The sequence below is a fragment of the Taudactylus pleione genome, unplaced genomic scaffold, assembly GCF_031769625.1.
Source record: "Taudactylus pleione unplaced genomic scaffold, aTauple2 ptg000089l, whole genome shotgun sequence".
Lineage (NCBI taxonomy): Eukaryota > Metazoa > Chordata > Amphibia > Anura > Myobatrachidae > Taudactylus > Taudactylus pleione.
In genome coordinates this window covers 4265036-4285840 of record NW_028284491.1, presented here as the reverse complement: position 1 = coordinate 4285840, position 20805 = coordinate 4265036, and the positions used below count along the sequence as shown (strand labels likewise).

General features: G+C 44.7%; 1 protein-coding gene across 1 annotated transcript in view; it reads left to right on the top strand.

The window, feature by feature from the left end:
• Positions 1 to 5138: 5138 nt before the first annotated feature.
• Positions 5139 to 20805, top strand: part of FNDC3A (fibronectin type III domain containing 3A) — a 262911-nt gene continuing 247244 nt past the window's right edge. The window contains exon 1 of the mRNA XM_088469122.1: positions 5139 to 5440. The gene's annotated coding sequence lies outside the window, so the exon portion shown is untranslated. The remainder of the gene's footprint in view (positions 5441 to 20805) is intronic.

The window sequence follows — 20805 nt, the reverse complement described above, 5'->3', positions numbered from 1 at the left end:
TCATCTAATTTTGCCCACACCTGGGCATCTGATTTTTTTAAATTGGTCGTGATTTCTTTCAGTGTGTGGAGTTCTTGAAATTTTTCACCCACTTGGTGTTCAACAGTAAGAATTTGTTTCGTCAATTGTTTGCATTGACTCATAATATCATTTACTGCCTGTTGTAGGGCTGCTGAGTGGGACTTAGCCTGCTCGGCTAGCAGTGGCTGCACTGTCTCCCTTACTGCCTGCATAACCTCCTGATATGTAACCTCCTGATATGTTATTGTACCTGGGGGAGCAGGGGATGGAGTCCTGGATAACTTCTTGCCCTGTTGCTTCAGGTCTTGTGGCTGTGAGGCAGCATTGTCAGATTCAGTGTGGGTAGTGGCGGCCATCTTGGGCGCAGCCCCGCGCTCCACCTACGGCTTGGATCGCGGCGGTTTCCTCGACATGACAGAGGGGAAGAACCTCTACAAAACCTGTTGGAGAACTGCTATAAAGTGCGGGCGGCTAAGGGCTGCAATGAGGTAAGCCGCGAGTGGCTATTGCAGGGTATGACAGAGATTGGGTAATGGAGCTCGGTAGCAAGGCTCCTCACTCCATCAGCGCCGGAACCAGAAGCCAGACTCCTTTTTTTTTAAGGAAAAAAATCTGGGTGAAATTTGCCAAGATCATCAATCGGAAGCACTCCACTCATTTGGAGGCATCTTTTCTTCGTAAAAAGTAAGTTTTTTATAGAATTTTCTATATTTGGGAGACTGTTGACGAAATGTTTTTTTTTCTCTTGTTTACCAAACCAAAAATAAAACAAAAAAAATTAGTAAGTCAAATGGTCAATATATCTACATCACTCATAACAAGATGTTTTTGTAAAAAAATAATTGAAGCTAAATTTATCAAAAGGTGGAGTGACCTTTGCAGTCGACTCAATAGAAAGCTGAATTTGCGGAGAAAATACTTTAATGGGCCAGCGGGTCCCCTCCCTGACACCTTGGCTTTGACCCAAAGGCAACATCAACTTTTGGGCGCCTTAGATTGGATGTTAGTGTTGGAGGCAAAAATAGACCATCAGGAGCCTCCACAAGATGACCCACATGCTGAGTCTGGTAATTATTTGCATACACCTGTCTCTGTATCTATTTTTGAATTAATTTATAAAATTGTTTTTTACTACCATTGTTTAGGAACTGACATGGCTGAAAGCCTGCAGATGGATGGGGTGACAGCACTACCTCCATCAATTGTGCCTCCCCCATCCTCCACTGCCACCCTTACCCAAGTCCTGTATGGGCTTAGGGTGGCAGTGTTAAGGCAAACAGCAACAATGGAGGCTGTCCAGGCCAGCATGTTGGAGCAAAACTCCTTTCTAAGGTCCATAAGCCAAGATGTCAGGGAGATCAAAGAACATCTGACTGGCCCAGTAGAAGGTGAGGTGGACCAGTGACCTGCTGTGGCTGGACGAGCTCCCAGCAGGTTCCACGACGGTCCACTCGGATCCGTAAATTCAGCTTTCCGGAGTCGGCTGCAAAGAAGAAAAAATCAGATTTATGATCTTGGATTTATTTCACCCAGAACTTTCCAAATGTATGTTCAATAATGTAATCTAGTTAGTGCCCCTGGAAGGCCCACAAGGAATATCTTGATATTGTATTGTTCCATGTGATGGGCCTGCCACATTTTGAGGTGATGTGTTTGTAATAGGTGGAGGCACATCTGGTGGCGGCACATGCACACTTTCCTTACCTACATCTGTGTGTCCACATCTTCATTTTCGTCCAGAAAATCATGTATTTTTAATTATATAAATTGTTTGTATTTTTATTTATTAAAATCTTATTATCAATAATGCATTTCTAAAAAATGTTAATGATAACATTTAGGGATTTTGAATTCTAAAAAATCCTAAAAAAAAATAAAAAATTTCATTTTCAATGAAAGAATGTTTTTTGTACCTTCTTCCAAGAGAAAAAAACACTATATCTACTATGGTACAACAAATCCGGCCCTGGCCTGCCACAGTATTGCTAAGATGGCATGTATTTACTCTGGCATGGCATGCTGGGATGTGCAGTTCCACAAAAAAAACTATTTCACTTTAAAAACTAAAAAAAAATGTATTTGTGAACTTTAAAAATATAGGGACTATTGTTTGTGAATTAAAAGTTTTTTGGGATTGGTATCTTTCTTAATATCCAAATAACAACAAAAAGTAAAAAAGAAAAAACTGCTAATTTACGCATCCACTTTGCTATTATACAATGCAATGAGTAACACCTGCTACTCTATTAATTGACTGCATACATCGGCAGAGGAAGAAACCATCGGGTGCACACGCAGTGCTTGTGGTAGACCCTGGGCTACCGCAAGCACTGCGAGTACTTCCATCGTAATAGATGCGAACTGATGTGTACAATGATGCGGCCTTTAAATTATGCACGCCCTCAAAACTCCGTTTTGATGGTCAGACACGCCTGTGTTCACAGCACCACTCCACCGTTCACAAGCACCTTCCCGTTACCACCCACAAACGGCACTGTCACTCAAAGTAGCGGCAAGTCTGTGTACTACGAGCGCACGATTCCCCATCGCTGAAGTTGGCTTGCGCATGCGCATTGCGAATTATACGCATGCGCACTGAGCAAAAATCGCCCGGCAGCGAGAAATCGCGCCTTAGCGAGCGGATCTGAATCAGGTCCATAGTGCGCACAGAACATATCACAATTCGGTCCTCTTTGGAGGTTCTGCTTGTGAAGGATACCACGGCTTCACAGTTACGGACCTTCCTAGGTCGCTTGTTTCAAGTACTTTTGGATTAGTGCTGTATCCTGACTTTTGAAAGGTCTCCATTGTCTCCTTGTCAATGCCTTCAGTTTCGGAGGTTGACCTCCGAAACCTCTCTCCAGCTGTGTTTTCTTGCGGTGGACAGTGAATGGACCCTACCAATCCTGGTTACGATCGGTGCCTCGTCCATTGACCTTGTGGAACATTTGGTTTTTGGGCAAGTTGGTCTCCACTTAGGGACCATTCAGTGGACCAGATTCTACTCATGGGAGTACCAGTGGGTAATTGTCCACCTTGAAAGGGTTGCTCGGCATCCCTCTTGTCTCAGTTCTTGTTCTTTCCAACAGCACCCATCACTCTCCATTGGTGGAGGGTTTTCGTTCTTCTCCTCCGGGTCCACTCTTTGGTCCTTCCAGATTCACTCATTGTTACAATGGCCGCCAGTCTCCTGGGCTGAGGTGCTGTGAAATTGCTTTTCAGCTCCAGGGCCTTGGATCACCGTCCAAAATGGTCCGGCTGTTCAATGGGCTCGAGCTCCAAGCCATCGTTTTTGCAATTATTATTGGGGGCCCTGTCCATCCTTACCGGCCGCTCACAGTCATTCAGACGACCCAGCAATGGCATATGCACATCTTCCAGCAGGCACAAGAGCGCGGTGGCGATGCTGAAGTCTTTCCAGGGCAGAGACCTTTGTTCAGTCTCTCTCAATGGTGGTCATACATTGGACGTCCTCAGCAGAACCACATTTCTCCCAAGGCAGTGGTCTCTCTCCAGTGATCTTCCTACTGTTCAGCGGTAAGGCCTTCCGGATGAGAATCTCATGGCAGCGTTTGCGAGGCTCCATAGTTTGGTATGGGATACGGGTATCCGCTGGCTTCAGCATATGGCTTCCTTGACTGTTCCGTGGAATTTTTCATCCAGAGCACCTGTTTCCGCCATCTACACTGTTCCCTCAGGTCTCCAGGGACATTGAGGCTTCACGAGTGAGGGTGATCCTAGTGGTTCCAGGCTGGCTATGCTGGTCATTGCGCGGTTACAGGTTTTATGTTCCAGACGACACTTGTTTCGGCCTTATACTTGCACAGGATATTGTATCTATAATGGGTGCAGGGTGTGGGTGCACATGGGCCCCTGGGTCCAGTGGGGCCCACACTGCACACTCTGAACCCATTTATTAAATACTTACCTCTCCGGCGGTACCATTGCGCTACAAATCGCCTGGAAATGGCCACCGTGGTCATTTTCCCGGCATTTTGCACAGACGCAGTGAGATCACCAGGAAAATGGCTGCCGCACCATTTTCCTTGTGACTTGTGCATGCGCAGTAGACTCCGGCAGAGCACTAGAGTTTACTCTAGTGCCCAGAGTCTGCAGCGCTCAGTGCGCTGCCGGCAGGGTTAGGTCTAGAACGAGGTGCTGTAAAGGACCTCTGACGTCACAACCACGTGAGCCGCGGCAAAAGTGGGAGGGGCAAGGTTCAGAACGGGGGCCAAAAGTGTCCCCATGCGGGCTCGCTTCGCTCACCCCGCTTCGGGTACAGTGGCTTTCTTAGTTCGCCACAGGTTTATATTCCCCCCACGTGGATAGTAACACTGGTAGCAGTCCGGCCCTGCTGCATCGGTCATGTGATTGTGACTTCAGAGGTCCATACTCTGACTTGGATCTAGCAACAACCCTGCCGGCAGCCCGACGGAGAGGAGGGGGCCCAGGACGGAGACTACACAGGGACCCCTTCCTCTGTTAATACGCCCCTGCTGCCCTGCTCCCCCACCCCCCCTCCCAAAGCACAAGAAGGTTGTAAGCACAAAATAAATCTCAACCTGCATAAGAAATATTGCATTAGTGGTTTGAATAGAAAAAAAGGCAATTGCGTGTTTTTCAAACTACATGAGCACCAAAGAGCTTAGAGTCACATTTGCCTGGGTGGTGCTAGTTGTCACCTGCAGTGTTTTCTTATTTTCTCTTCAAACGTCCCTTTAAACTCCATATACCACTCATGTTACTATGCAATGAGCATCTTCCATTTTACAGTACAAATACATTTTAAATTAGTCGTATCCAGGGAAATAAATGGCCAGGAAGTGCTTGTTTTTTTGTGAACCTGTTGCTGCTGAAGGTATAGAACACAACACATTATACCTCCCTAATGAGGCCCTACCAAGACAGCAGCCCACCCCATACACTTTAATACCACTCACACACGACCCCTGCTCCTGTCTCCTAGCAACCAAAACTGCTGCGCTGCCAAAAGGTCACTGAGCATGACAGGGGGCGGGGCAAGCTACGCCACGCCCAGTCTGTGCTGGGACTGAGCTAGGACGCTGCGTCAGGGGGAACCTCTGCGCTCTGCGCATTGACGTCACCAGGGAGGGGGATCGCCTAGCCAGCAGCCAGCCAGTCCCTGAGCCCAGGCAGCACTGTGTGTTGTTGTCCCTGCTCCTGGCTATAGAAAGTCCTATCTGCTGCTGCTGCTGCAACCTCACTGTCATCCCCCGGGACCAGAAGCTGCAGCGGCGCCTCTTCCACTGCCGCCTCCCGCACTGGATGCATGTCAGACCGAGGTGCCGGATCTCAGGACCTCTCCCGGGACGGGCAGGGATGGAGTTGCGGGAGAGCTGTGTGTAGATGCTGGATGTGGAGGTGTGAGGAGCTGAGTCAGTGCGCAGGTGCCTGCAGGGTGAGTGTGACTTGTTGCTGCTGCTCCTGGAATCAGTGCCACTGAAGAACAGTGCGTGATATAGCCAGGATTATCTTTACTGACACATTATGTAATAACTACATGTCAGTAAGGGGATGTCTGAGAAACTGCCCATGTGAGTCCCAGTCACTGGTGCACTTCATGTGCATTTTTGTTACTGATCACTTCCTTATCTGATGGGCATAAACCTGTTTGTTCTTTTTTTTTAATGCTGACAGCTGGTCACTAACTCACTATGTATTTCTGTGATGTTTACATTGTAGGGATGATGTGTCTATAATGTGTATATGTGTGTTCAGCCTGATCTGCATAGACACATTCACTTTTTTTATTACACCTACACTGTTAGAGGGACCGTTCTTGCTGTAAGTTGACTGCTGTTTGCATTATTATTATTATTATTATTATTATTATCCTTTATTTATATGGTGCCACAAGGGTTCCCCCCGCGCCTTACAAAGTTTTCACTGGTGATCCTATATTCTTGGCTACATTTAGGTAAGGCATGCGGTTGCAAGAGGTTGTTGTAGTAAACTAGAGCTTCGTGCAAATCCTAGAGAAGATTGTAGGAAATTATTTATTGAAAAATGTATTAAAATAACTGATCTTATTTATGGTAATTACTGTATACAGTACTCACATACGCAGTGAATTCTGCACTGTCACCCTGTATCACACAGCTAAGTATCAGAAATACAAATGACAGGCTGTGTAAATCCCCGGAGCCAGGTAGCCCCAGTATGTGATGAAAGGAAATAATTACTGGTGATTCCTTATTATTCAAAGCCCCAGATTTGTTGGACTGGAGGGCCTATTCATCACCGGAGGCTGTATGGCCTCCGATGGTTTAGTATTGAAGTCGCAGCAGGGGATGGATTACACCGGAGCAATTCATCATTGCTCCGGTGAGTGGACAGCTGCTCCGAAAAGCAGCTGTTCCCTCTGTTAGTATCACAGCTACAGATAGATGTAACTGCGTTACTTACCTCCTCCCCGTCGGCCCGGCTACGCATGCGTAAAGCCACCGGGGGCCAGTTTTCCGGGTTTGCTGAATATCAGGGGGTCCTATCTGACCTCTGATGATGAATGGCCCGGTAAGTAAAATATACGGAAACTAGTGTTTCCGTATGGTTACCGGGCCATTTATCAATGATGAATAGGCCCCTGGATCTTGAATTCTATATTATTCAGCATTATTTAGCACCGGATGACTGGAGCTGCACAAATTAATGGTATTTTTTTACATCTTTTGTAAATTGGAAACCACATGCAGATATATCTATACACCTCTCTAATGCTGTCCTGGTGGCCGCCAGGATATTGACTGTATCCATCTGATATATTATGTTTATTTGTATGTTGCTCCTTTTCAGTTTAATTTATGATACAAATTTTACATTTCCACTACTGTTTAAAAAATGCTGTTATTGTTTTGTTTGGCAGGAGTATAGGCTGAATTTCACAGAAAGTAACTCAGGGCTGTGCTAAAGCTGTGTACACACTATTGTGCAATCATGCGACCCGTAACCAATCTGCACAACCACCATATATTGTGCGCAGTGCACCCAATCTATCGTTTACACACTTCATTCATCGCATTGTCCTTTCTAATGGGCTGCAAGTTCGGTGGGACGATGTGTAGCGTGTATGCACGAATAAAGCTGCATTTGCGATCCCACGACTGTGACCGAGGTCGCAGGCTGGGATCACCATTCTGACCATCGGTCGCGATGGAGGATGCCGCTGGCCAGCTGAATAAGCCTCAGCTTACTCAGGCTGGCCGGCTTGCGAGGCCAGGAAACTGCGTTTGTGGACGCAGTACCTGGCCTTGCAACTCCCAGAAAACAGGACCTACACGCCCCCGTTTCCAGGAATGCCGCCCCCTCCACCGCCCCTTAAATGCCTCTGCCCGTCAATCAGGCAGAGGCATATCGGGGGTTGATCACGCAGGACCCGTAGTGCACATAGAGGGCGATTCAATTGATTATTTTTAGCTCCGCTAATCGATGGGCGAACAATGTAGCAGTTCAATTGCTTTTGAGCGCCCATTATTGCGCTTGTCACGCTCAATTGACCGAGTTTAGCCACGTAAAGCGGCTCCTGGTTGGGGTGCCCAAACTATAGACTTGCACATTTCTGCTCGCTACCTCAGGATGCTGCGAGCACAAATGACTGCGGCGGTGGCTATCGCACTCGAATAGAGCAACAATTGAATTGCTCTGTTGAGCGCCCATTCCCCCATAGTATACAGGAGCAACGATTACTGGGATACGATCACCCAACACAATACATCGTGCTGTCATCCCAAAGATGCGTAGTGCCTATGCTAGAAATCCTGTGTTCTTGGATCATATGGTTGCAAGTGAAATTGGAACAAGCGTCGCATAATTTGTTACATCGTTCAGGAGTGTACCTAGCTTTAGACTTTCTTGATTTGTACTATCCCAGTTATGATTTCAAATATCAAATTGTCCAGGACCATCCAGTGAGCAAGAAGCAAGTAACACTGAAGCCTTTGTCATACAGGCTCTATCTGTGGCAATTTTATGAAATCAGAAATGTTGGAATATTCTAGGTTGTGCGTTTGGCTCTTATCATTTCAAAGAACCATTCAACCCAATATGCACATTTTATTTTTTATTCAGTATGCAAAATATATCTTGAAATTTCCTCAGTTGTGTAAGTGACATTCCTATAAAGTTAAGGTAAGTTAAGATATTTAACATAGTATAATCTCTATCACTGCAAACTATTGTCTGGATAATAGTAATTTTAGGCTCACTTGTTCGTTACAGTGCCCTTCAGTTGGCTTAGTGACGGGAAGCCGGTCATGCATAGGGAAAAAAAATCATTCACCATGATGAGAGCATTATTTTGAAAAAAGTTTGTGAAATATTGCATGCATATTCGATAACTAATAGCTTTAACTCATTTCCATATTTTACATATACTGGTCCTTGCAGAGCTGTAGCTAGACTTTTTGGTGCCCTGTGCCAGAAAGAGCATTGGCGCACCCCTCATTTTTCAAAGGGACATAATACACCCAAAAAAGGGCCATGGCCTCATGGGGAAGGGCCAGGGAAGAGATAGGAGAGGCCAGGAGATGCTGGGGATGAAATTAGAGGAAGCTACAAGTGAGAATGATAATAAACAGAAATTTGACAGGCCCAAACAGCGCCCCCTGACCTGTGGAGCCCTGTGCGATGGCATCGGCAGCACTACCCTAGCTACGGCCCTGGGTCCTTGGATTGATGTTTTGGTGCTCAGCTGAGCTCCTTTTCCTGTGAATTGTTGACAGTGTGATTTATTTGATGGTTTTGCTGACTGTAGTTTTTTTTTTTTGTTGTTTTTGTTTAAAGCTTCCAGACAGAGTTCTTTGGAAATATTATGTCACAGTAGTATCCTCCTTCCTGCAACATGTGTAATTACTAACACGAAGGCTGTTTAATTTATCTTCAACATGAAACAATATTTTTATAATTTAAACAATGTGAGGTCATCCTTGAGCCACATCTGCCATGATGCTCAGACCTGTGACTATGGCACACTTGTGGTAATATGCACTGATATGTCAAGGGCCTGATGCTGAGCCCAAATCACCTGTATGCTCTCTAGCATTGTGTGTATGGAGATCAATGCGTATATTCACCCGTATGCATCTTTGCGGTGCATCCGCCTCTATCGAATGCTTAGTTTGATACTCGTCATCATTGGAGGGCATTTCAGTCAGCCTATATTTGGTGCAAATGATACGCCTGGTGTATTTACACTTCCGTCAAACTGCATAACCCACAGTAGTGCTGACACACACACACTAGGTTGGCCGTACACCGGACCAACTTTCCTCTAACCATCCAACTAGTTGGTTGGTTGGAATGAAAATCCGGTAATGCATGGGAGCAAATGACAATCAGCCATTTGCTCCCAAATACCGGAAAATGGATAAAATCTGTTGTTAAGACAAGTTATATAACCAACTTGTCTGAACGACCTTTTTCGTGTTTTCTGGTTTTTGGGAGCAAATTGTTGATTGTCATATGCTCCCATAAATTACCAGATTTTCCAACCAACTAGTTGGATGGTTGGAGGAAAGTTGGTCTGGTGTATGGCCAGCTTTAATGAATTTTGCCTACTCAAGATTGCCCTGCTCTGTCTCTTTAGACGTAGGTGGAGATGGGACTATAAAGCTTATGACTGCCCTACAGATTTCTCTAAGTATTACAATCCTTACCCTAATCCGCAGCCTAACCCTAAGACTCCCCCTGACCCTAATACTTACCTCTGCAGTCTGTCCTGACTGTCTGGATGCTGGCTACATGCCCTTTTCATCGCTTGTACTTTCGTATGCTTTGTTGTGGAGCAGGTGCAGAGTGAAAACATGCAAGATACACTCTGCAAACAGTAGTACATTACTCTGGCTCCTTGAGTGTCATTCTAGATGCTTTATGTTTGCCCAGTTTTCAGGTAGGCCGCAGCATACAGTGTATAAAACCTTTTTAATCAGCTTGCAGCATGTTTTAATTGTATGTCCCACATTTTAAATTTAAAAGGGTCTTTATATACTAGAACAGGTAGGCCATCTGTGGCACTAAAGCTGCTGTGGAACTACACATCTCAGCATGCACTGCCACAGGTTTGCTGTGATGTATAGATCTAATGGTGGGTACACACCTAAGCGATATATCTGCAGATGATGGTCTTTCATACACACTGAACAACCATCATCTGCATGCTGCAGTGGAGCCAGGGAGCGGGTCGGGGGCGTGTCCCCCCCCCCCCCTCCCTGCTGCTGCCGCTGTGTGTGTGCAGACCGCCCGTACACACCTGCCGATGGACAGATATGTCTGCACATATATCTGTCCATCGGCTGTGCAGCGCAGCCAATGCGATATGTCTGTGAACGACGCCGTTCACAGACATATCACTGGTACACACTGGCCGACGTGCAGCAGATATATTGGCCGATCAATTGATCATCCGATATATCTGCCAGTGTGTACACAGCATTAAGCAGCTGGTTGTCTAGCCCTGTCATATACAATATGTTGGTAGATTGCAGGCCCTACAGGTTTGTGTTCATCCCATTAGATATAAAGAAAATGACATTGTAGAATGGTATCGTGCCTCACAATGGATAGGATGTAAACAAGCTGTGGCTTTGTCAATCCATATTGTTATAATTCTCAGACATATTTACTGCTCCTCTTGTAAAGCTTGTTGCACTTTCTATATGCTTTTGCCAATTTCAGATTTATAGGCTCTATAGAAGAAGCATTTTCAGTCTGTGGTTCTCTAACTGTTGTGTACTACAAGTATCAGTATGCTCTGTCCGGTGGGAAATACAGGAACTTGTAGTTTCATGACATCTGCCTGCTGTGAAGAAACCTGTCAATTTCTATTGTCATATTAGAGACCTTGGATGCTAGAAGGGTTCAGTAGGAGGCTGTGTTTGTTATCCACTTGTTTCCGCTTATATCTTGCATAATAGAAGCCAGGTCTTGACAAATTTCCTCAAAGTGTCAAAGTCAGCAAGTTGAGTAAATAGGTTCAGTATCTTTTTGTGACTTTTCCCTTTATTAGGGGTTTGGCAGTGGATGTATGTAGCTCAAACAAATATCCAGCATATATAGAGAGTATACAAGCATAATATACAGTATTATACCCAGCAGTGACCAGGATGTTGCCCTTATGCAGAGTTAAATTGTTTTTATACTTTCTGATATGCGGCATATAATGCGAAATACATATGTGTCCACATCTAGCCTCCTTGCGTGTTAAACAGCCTTTTTTGTGCAACCTTTTCCCTTCAAATGCGTCTTATTCGCAAATCTAGCATGCACGAGCAGCTTCTGCTGATTAAAATGATATGCAGCATGCCTATATTCTGTGTGTGCGTCTGCGGGTGTATCTGCATGAGAAATGCTACGTTACAGTGTCACCGCCGCTGTATATGCATGCGAAATGCTACGTTAGTGTCACAGCCGCTGGCACTGTAACATAGCACTTTGCATGCAGATATAACCGCAGTCGCACACAGAATATAGGCAGTCCGCATATCATTTTAATCAGCAGAAACTGCTTGTGTGTCCTAGTCGCATGGCTTTGCGAATATGACGCTTTTGAAGGGAAAAAGTCACACGAAAGGACGCTCAGTGCTACAGAGCCACACAGAACTCACACTTTGTGTAACGCAACTTGTAGTGCACAGAGGTTAGATGTATGTGGGCACATCTGTATAAAAGACCAATATAAGCACTGAGCATTGACTCAAATGTAGGAGAGATTATTGTACTCCCAATAAAATTTGAAATGTTGCTGGAGGTTTCCCACCCAATTTTTAATTACTATTGTTAGCTTTTTTGCTGTGACATTCAAATTAGTCAATCAGATCGCTATTAATAGTTTTTTTTTGTTCTGATTTTCTGCAGATGAGTGTTTTTTGGATAGTACAAGTTGCATACCCTCGCTGAATGTGATCATGGCAGCTTTTTGGGGTGACCAGACACCAATAAGTTTAGAGACTTTCCCTGACTCTAATTGCTTTCCTCTTGTCTGGGAGTTTGTTGAGCAACTGTAAATAGTCAGTCTCTGGAAAATGAAGCCTCCAGCTCTGTTTTTATTATATGTTGCAATGATTCCCTGGTACCCGAAATGTATTCAAGCCTGGAATTTTACACCTTAAAACTATATTGATTAATATTAACTTAGCAAAGTATTTTTATGTTCCCTGTTTAATGCAGGTTGTTCATTGTGTGTGGTATTTAATGGTCCCTTCTGTGTGTTCTAACCTTTTGTGTATTGTGCATCTATTACATTTGAGACCTATTGATTTATTTCCTAAGGAGTCTTCTGATCTTCTCTGTCTAGCTACCTCCTTTCAGGGTTTTCTCAGTAGTCATTCAGTCTGGGATCCTGCAGCCAAGCAATGTAGTGAAGAGCGCTTGCAGTGAGTGACTTGAACAGAGTCTGTTATTTTCCAGCATAATGTTGTTTTCCATGTAAAATATACAGTGTGATTAGTTTATTTTTCAACATTAAAGCGAAAGCTTGAAGGTTTTTTTTTTTTTTTTTCTTGCAAATTCTTGATTATGGAGCAATGTTAAGATCTAGGACCTCTAATTTGGATGCATCAAGTTATTTCCAGGCAATGATCAATGGGGGAACTTAAGCTGTATGTGATGTGCCGCATGCCGGTCTGCGCTCATATTGTCCAGTTACAGTAGTGCTGCCTTTGCAATGTTTCCTTTGCACCTTTATGGGATGCGATAGAAAACCTACAATGCTGGGTGGCATGTGCATTGAGTTCCCCCCCCTTGGCCCTGCGAATCCGCGCGAGTTAGTTCGGCTACATGCTGCACTTACAAGAGCTACGGACTTGCTGATTTTTATTTGCAGCCTCAAAGGGCTGCATCCAAAAACCAGCGAGTCCGAGACACGATCAGGCCGCGAGGGGGGGTGACAGGAGGTGTCGCTGTTAGGTGTTTCCATGCCATTTGAATAGCCATTCGCCTCCCTTGCGGCTAAATAAATTCACTCCTATGTGTCTGAATGTCCCCTAGCTAGTTTTAAAGAGGTGCGGGTGAGGAGGGTGTCATCCACATAGCGTATTGGGGGTAGCGATAACTGGATTGTATTTTGCCCCTGTGAGAGGAAGTTTTAAAGCTCTGTCTGGGCAGGTGCTATTATGATCTTGTATGTCTTGTAGTAAGAAGTGCCAAACCCATCAGGGCCAACGGCTGTTGCAGATTTTTGTGTTTTTGAGGATTTCTCTGGACATCATGTTTTTGTTAAATATTACAAGTAAAAAAAAATGTCCATATTGCACCCAGTAGTTAAATATATACAAACAGTTACAAAAGTAATAAATGGGTACTGACTATGTTAGTAGCTCCCCTGACCTTTCTTTTTTTTGGAGCTAGTTTGCTCACGTTAAGTTAATAATTTATAGTCTGAACGTGAAGACATGCGTCAGAATTTTGTACTGTTTTTCAGATATAACTGTGGCCGAGGCTTCCCTTGGTATGTAGGCCATGCTTGGGTTCTCCTATGTAGAAAGGGTCTAGGATGCCGGAGGGAATGATGTAGAGCAGGACACCGCCCTCTGCTTTACTCTGCACATGTGCAGGCTTTGTTAATCCTGTTGCCTCCAGCATACTGCCTTTCCTTACCCACGATGCGAACAGAACTCTTGCATCATCTCTTGCCTTGATTACTAGAATCTTCTCCTATAATGCATTATCTACACTGTGGCCAGGGACCTGAACCAAGTAGCAAAGATGACCACCGCTGCATAATGTTTTGTGCCACGGTGCCTAATGCGGGCTGAATATTGTAGCAGTATCAAGCTAGGTAGTGAAAGTGCGCCATGGATTCTGTGTGAGGCAGGATGGCTCCACCCACACGGGGAACAAATAGGAGGTGTGACCACACCTAAGGGCTGCACTGCGGAGTCGGTGTCAGTCCGAAGAGGACTGCTGTCAAGACAAGTGCTGCCAAGTGTACAGAGTTCAGGTGGGACTATTGCATTCAGGAGTCCAGTGTGTCTGAAGGCTAGTGACCCAAGAGGACAGTGGGCCTTATTCAGCAGTTTAACCCATTCTGCAGTTTAACCCATTTGACCCATTCTGCGCATGTGCAGAATGGGTCTGCGATCCTGCACGGAGGCTGTCAGCAGACTGTCAGTGATTGACAGTCTGCTGCCATTTGTGGGTGAGGAGGGGGCGGTGATGCCCTCCATGTCCCAAAACTGAGGCGTGTCGCCGTCGTTGGGGGAGAGAGAAGATGCCAGGATCTCTATCAGCTGACGGAGATTTCCTGGCTTCTTCCTCTCATCTGCGGCGGCCGGCTGCGTGACCCCATGGGTCACCTTAGTCAGCCTATGTTCCTATGTTCCGCAGAGTATCAGATGCTGCGTTGGACAACTCAGCTCGGATATGCAATGCGGCAGGAGGCAATTCTGTCTGAAGCTGAATAAGGCCCAGTGTCCAGATCTGCAGGTGATAGAGAGAACCACAAAATCTCTGACTGTGTTTTGTAAAGGGGCGGCAGCCATCCCAGGCCAGTGGACCGTGACTATACTTGTGAGAGACAAGACTGAGACTGTGTTACGTTTGCAGACTAGCTGCCCATTATAGAGGGGGTCAAAGAAGTGAGGTAGTGATATGCATGGGGGTTAGGGCGTTTATTATTTTGTTCCTGCATGCTAACAGTAAAGTATAATTTATTGTATTTACCCTGAACGCTGCGTGTGGACCCTTACTGCACTACTGACCCATCTACCGAGCTAAATTTCCCCAGTTTATCACGATATGTCATGATGTAGTATGTACATTTTTAATACAGTGCCTGTTACAGCTAGCTGTGGCACCTGAACAGTGCCTGGTTCCTGTAGTACAGGAAGTAAGAGGAGTTAATTCCCATCACTGGGTGGGACTAGGGAATATTTGTTCTAAAAATAATTAAAATGATGAGAAATACTTTAATGCAGTTTAGCATGTTATATCCATGTTTGGCACTGCTGCAGTGGAATAGTTGATGTCCAGCGCTGCAGCACAAAGATGATGTAGTCCTGGCACTGTGCACAGTTGCAGATATGCATGTTACATATACAGTCAGGTGCATAAATATTGGGACATTGACAGAATTTTCTTATTTTGGCCTCTATTCACCACCACAATGGCTTTGAAATGAAACAAACAAGATGTGCTTTAACTGCAGACTTTCAGATTTAATTTGAGGGTAATTACATCCAAATCAGGTGAACGGTGTAGGAATTACAACGGTTTCTATCATTTTGTACATACCCTCTAGGGCAGGGGTGGGGAACCTTTTTTCTGCCGAGGGCCATTTTGATATATATATAACATTATTTGCGGGCCCGGGGCAGACCACGCCCCCTCAGTGTGATGTCACACGGGGGTGGGGCCACAATTGCCGGTGATTACAGCAATGCCCGGAGCATCCTGAGGATGCTCAGGGGAGCTGTAAGGGCAGTGGTGTGACCGTCTGTAGCGTCTTAAGGGCACCCCAGGCGGCACTGCTGCATAGATTTTTGCTGCAGGGTGCCATACTAGGCACCCTGCTAGACAGATAAGGCTAGCTGAAAAAAGCTCAGAGAGCCAGACCAAACGATTCCAGGGGCCTTATACTGCCCCCGGGCCTGAAGTTCCCTGCTCTAGGACATACCTCCTAACATTTTGGGTTTTCAATCGGGACCATGCACGGTCGCCTGAAAAAGAGGGCATGGCCTTGTTCTCAATAGGCCACGCCCCCTAGAGGATGACATTTTGGGGCTGTGACCGTAGGTTATGCCCTCAATTTTACGTCACCCTGGGAAGTTTAGCTCCTGTCTAAAGCTATTCAATTGTTTTGGGTGACCAGCTCTGAGGCTGCACTTTTTCTACTTGCACCCTCTTAAGTTAGCATTGCGATTGCACTGCGAATTCGCACGCAGATAGAAAGCAATCGCAGAGTGAGTGACGGACGGACGGACGGACGGAATGTCAGTGTTTGGGGGTGGTGACGGCGGAGTGGTCTGAGAAACGCAGGCGTGCCTGTCTGTTTGAACGCCGTTGCATGGGCGGGCATAAATCAGCCACTTCAGCGGTATACGCAGCTTCAGTACTCTGCGTGCATGGGTGGACAGGCTCTGTAGACAAATTATTTGAATACTATTTATTTTCATTTTATTTATTTATATAGCGCACACTTAATCCGCAGCACTTTTACAGAGAATATTTGGCCATTCACATCAGCCACTGCCCCCGTGGAGCTTACAATCTATATTCCCTACCTCATGTATACGCACACACATAGACACTAGGGCTAATATTGCTGGGAGCCATTTAACCTACCAGTATATATTTGGAATACTAATAACAGAATAACATTTATTTAAAAAAAAAAAAAACCCAAAACATTTATTTCAATGGAGCTGATCACAGTGTTCTTGAATGTTTTCACATGCTGGTTTCAGAGTAAATCATTCCATCAGGATCGTCCTGTTTCTGCCCTTACACAGGGGTGTACCTTATTCCGCCATTCTGTGATATACAGGGTACACTGATCTATGATTACAGTACAATTATAGTTCATATTTTTAGCAGTATAATTATTTTTGAAGTACCAAAAGCTTAAAATACATCTGCAATCTACCACAAACAAAATAAAATAAAACTGCAAACTGAAAAGTTTCACTTCCTGCCGGTTATCTGTTAACTGTCCGGCTAGATAAGCAAGTGCTGATGGTCTTTATCGTTACTGAAGCTGACATTATATTCCTAATTGAAGAAGTCCTTCAATGCTGGTGTTTCACAAATAGGCCATCTACTTAAAGATTACATCCTCACAATCTATATATCTGCTTTCCGGAGCGTATGCTGTAGTTGGTATAGAAATTGTCTGTTAGCATACTGTATATGTAAATCCTGAAGCTTCACAGTTTAATGCCAAATAAAATCAAAATTTTGCTTTGGAGGCTGAATTATTAGAACAGCCTAAAAATGGCAGCTACCTAGTAGGAAAGATATCTAGGAGTCAGTTACATGTTGGCAAACAATGTAGCAGCTGTAGGGTAGACTAGGTTGATACCACTCTATAGGTCATTGTTGTGGACCCCACCTGGAATACAGTGTTTGGTACCGGCCATAAATTGCAAAAAGTCTAAAGAAGTACTACTAAATGGTACATGGTCTATGGTGGAAACCTCACTAGGAAGGCCTGAAGGACATTAATATGCATAGCTTGGAGCACAGACTTTTGGACTCGGTGATCTACTTTTAAAGCTAAAATTTTGCGCGATCTACCAAGTATCTACATTTGCTGTGGTGTGTCAAAAAGGGACATGACCTCACAGCAAGGGGCGTGGGGACTGTCCCGCCGAAATCACAGATTGGCCCCCAAAACAAAAGATACATTAAAGTGCCCCAACCCCCCCACAAAAGACTGCCTTATCTGAGAGAGAGGAGCTCCCAGTTCCTCCCTGCCTTCAGACCAACAGCAGCCTCAGTGCAGACCCACCAGTCTTGATCGGTCCACGGTGCCGCACTCCGCTCCCTTTGGGTTTGGCACCTACAAGCCAGCCCTGTCCCTGTGCCCTCCTTTAACCCAGCTCTTACACGATGGAGGTGGTTACATGTGATAGCCTCAGCCAATAAGAATGAGCCTGATACTTATTGGCTATTGCTGTCAGAGTGACAGCCGACAGAGATGGTAGCAGCTTCAGTTCAAGGCAGCGGAGCTAGCCAATAAGAATCGCCCTGATTGTGGCTTCAGCTAGCCACTGCTTTAGCACCCCACCAGTGTTTTCACCGCAGTAGCTAATAAGAATCACACTGATTATTATTGGACGCTGTTAACTGCTGCTGGACAGGACAACTCGATCAACTGATAGACTGGTTGACCACAGACACTCAATCACGATCAACGCTTTGACCACCTTTTTATTAAGCGCTTTAATAATATTCAGAGGAAGTGTGGCAAAATAAGAGGTGGTGCACTAAATGTGGAGGCTAGCAGGTGTAGGGGATATGATATAACATTACTTCATGGTATGGGTAATAGTTGAAATGGACTCCCTGCACAAGTGGTAGGATTTGTAGTAATAAAAATGCAGATACTAGATGGGCCATATGATTCTTATTGATCATCATATTCTGTGCCTCTATGAAAGTCTGCATGTAAGTTACAGGTATGCAGTCGGGATGCCGACGGTCAAAATGCCGACCGTCGGCATCCCTACTGTCTAAACCAGGCAAGTGTCTAATGACAGGCGTTGAAATCTCGACGCTGGTCATTAGACCTACGCCGGGAGCCCGACATCCGGCTTACCGAACGAAGGTAAGCCGGGCGCGGACAGCCGCTCGGGGGGGGGGAAGGGTTAGGTTAGGGGCTCCCAGGGGATTTAGGGTTAGGCACCCCCCCGGGAGGTTAGGGTTAGGCTAGGCTTTCTTACCCTGATCCCATCTTCTCCCTCTCCCCTCTTCATATTTCTCTGCACCCGAAAACCAAAATAATTTTTTAAAATGCAAAATTAATATCCCCCACCCCTCCCCAACATGCTGCAGGCCCAAATGTGCTACTAAATAGCTCCACGTGCGCCTCATATGCCCACAGACTAGGGATGTGCAGGCTCGGATAGGTTCGAGTTTGCACGTTGAGTTCGGATTTTTCCCTCCAAAAAAACGGAACTCAGAAAGAGGCTAAACGTCATCTTACATGGACGAACATCATCATTCCTGGACAAAAGTCCAGGAATGATGATGTTCGTCCATGTAAGATGACGTTTAGCCTCTTTCTGAGTTCCGTTTTTTTGGAGGGAAAAATCCGAACTCAACGTGCAAACTCGAACCTATCCGAGCCTGCACATCCCTACCACAGACCCGCCCTTTTTCGCAAAATGCCACCACATGCCAGTCATATCTCCGCATGCCATCCTAACTTGGCTGGGGACCGCAGGTGAGAGCTCATTACTTAGCTAAATAGTGACCTATTCTTCACCATTCTTTGGAAACAAACAACGTGTCATTTCAAATGAGGGCCATGGTAGGCGCTGACTCCTAGATCTACATTTATCTGATTATTACCAATATGTCTTCATATAGTGTATACTGCACTTCATAAAAACTGATAGAGGACATCTAAAAGAAAATACATATAGGGGTCAATTCAGTTGGGCGTTGGGAATTAGTGATGCAGACGGCACCATAAAGGGCTAATTTGTGCGCAGCCGCACGTCGCCCATAAATTAATTGACCCTCTATAGCCATTTAATGATGCGTTTCTCTTGTTTAGGTATTCCAGAGATTTTATGTAGATTACATTAGCACTCATTGACTTTATTTGCAGTTTGATTTTTATTTTTATCATAAGTGCAGAGGTTAAAATAAATTAAATGGAAAAATGATTTGGTGTGACCTTGGCAGCTTTAGCTTGGCTTTGGAGCATTTCACAGGTGACCAAACAAATGGTTGCATGTGTTTGCTCAGCCTAGAACACGGAGTGTTTACTGTTCCATGCTCCGTTCACCCACTCATACTCTCACAAGTGGCCAGTAGACATGTAGCCTATTACTGCTTACACAAGATCTCACCTCTGCCGCAGCCATCAAGTCGGCCACATGAACCATTAGCAGCTTACTGTACATGAGATGTAGAGTTCAACACAAGCAAGACGTAAGTATTGAATAAGCCAAATCTGTTCTAACCTTTTGCACAATAGAATGTACTCAATCAGTAATTTACATACAGTATATTGTGGCTCTAAAGGAGCTGGATTCCTAGAAATAAGGCATTAAGCATTATGTGAGGTGGTTGAATGAATGCAGATTAGTGGCATTAGTTACAGTGCACAGATCTGATCAGATCTTTATAGTTTAATATTTCACCTACAAATATATTCATTAAAAAAGTAGACATTTTTTTTATATTCACAGTATAATAAAATGTACTTGAAGTCAACTCACTTTATGTAAGTATATAGGGGTCGATTCGTTATGTAAGTATATAGGTTCGAGTTGGGTTTGGAAGCATTCTGACGTCAAACTCACACAGTAAATTACATTTGTTATGTTTGTGTGCAGCCCCTGAGCAGGTGAAAGGTTCTTTCTCATATTTTGCTTTATATTTTTAATTGCATTTAGTGTGAGATACAGTGCTACTGTTCCTCATATCTTAGGACATATAATAAGGAACTCAACAGGAATTTATATATGTATATAATCCACTTATTGTGCATGCTTATTAATTCAATCAATTACTGCATTATTTCCATAGAGTGAACACCTTGCTGTATATCATTACCTTTTTCCTATATCTCACAAAAGGATATTTATTAATGAAATTGTTCAAAGCTCATATGTGTTTTTTTATGCTGTCTCTTTAAATTTTATGGAATTAATGAATGAAAAGTTATATTTTACTAATGAATACATGAGGTGTGCCCCTAGGTAGAGAAGGACTGTTCCTTTTTCTCTTTGCCAGGTGAAAGGTAAGGAAGATCTTTTATTTTAAGGTAAAAATGTCGGGACGCAGGCTTTATTCACTACCGATAACAACTGCGATTATGCACGCAATCGGACGATTGTTGCGTACTGCACATGCTTATGCATCAAACCGTCCACTGCAATTGGTGACTACGCAGACCCATCACAGAGTGATTGACAGGAAATTCCGTTTGTGGGAGGCGACGGGGGGTCAGGTAAACGCAGGCGTGCCAGTGCGTTTGAACGCCGTTGCATGAGCGTGCATAAATTATCCACTGCGATGCCATGCGCAGCCTGACCGCTCATAGCGTGCAATGAAGTTAGTGATTTTAAGTAAGGTCAGAGCTTGTGCAAGTGTGTGTGT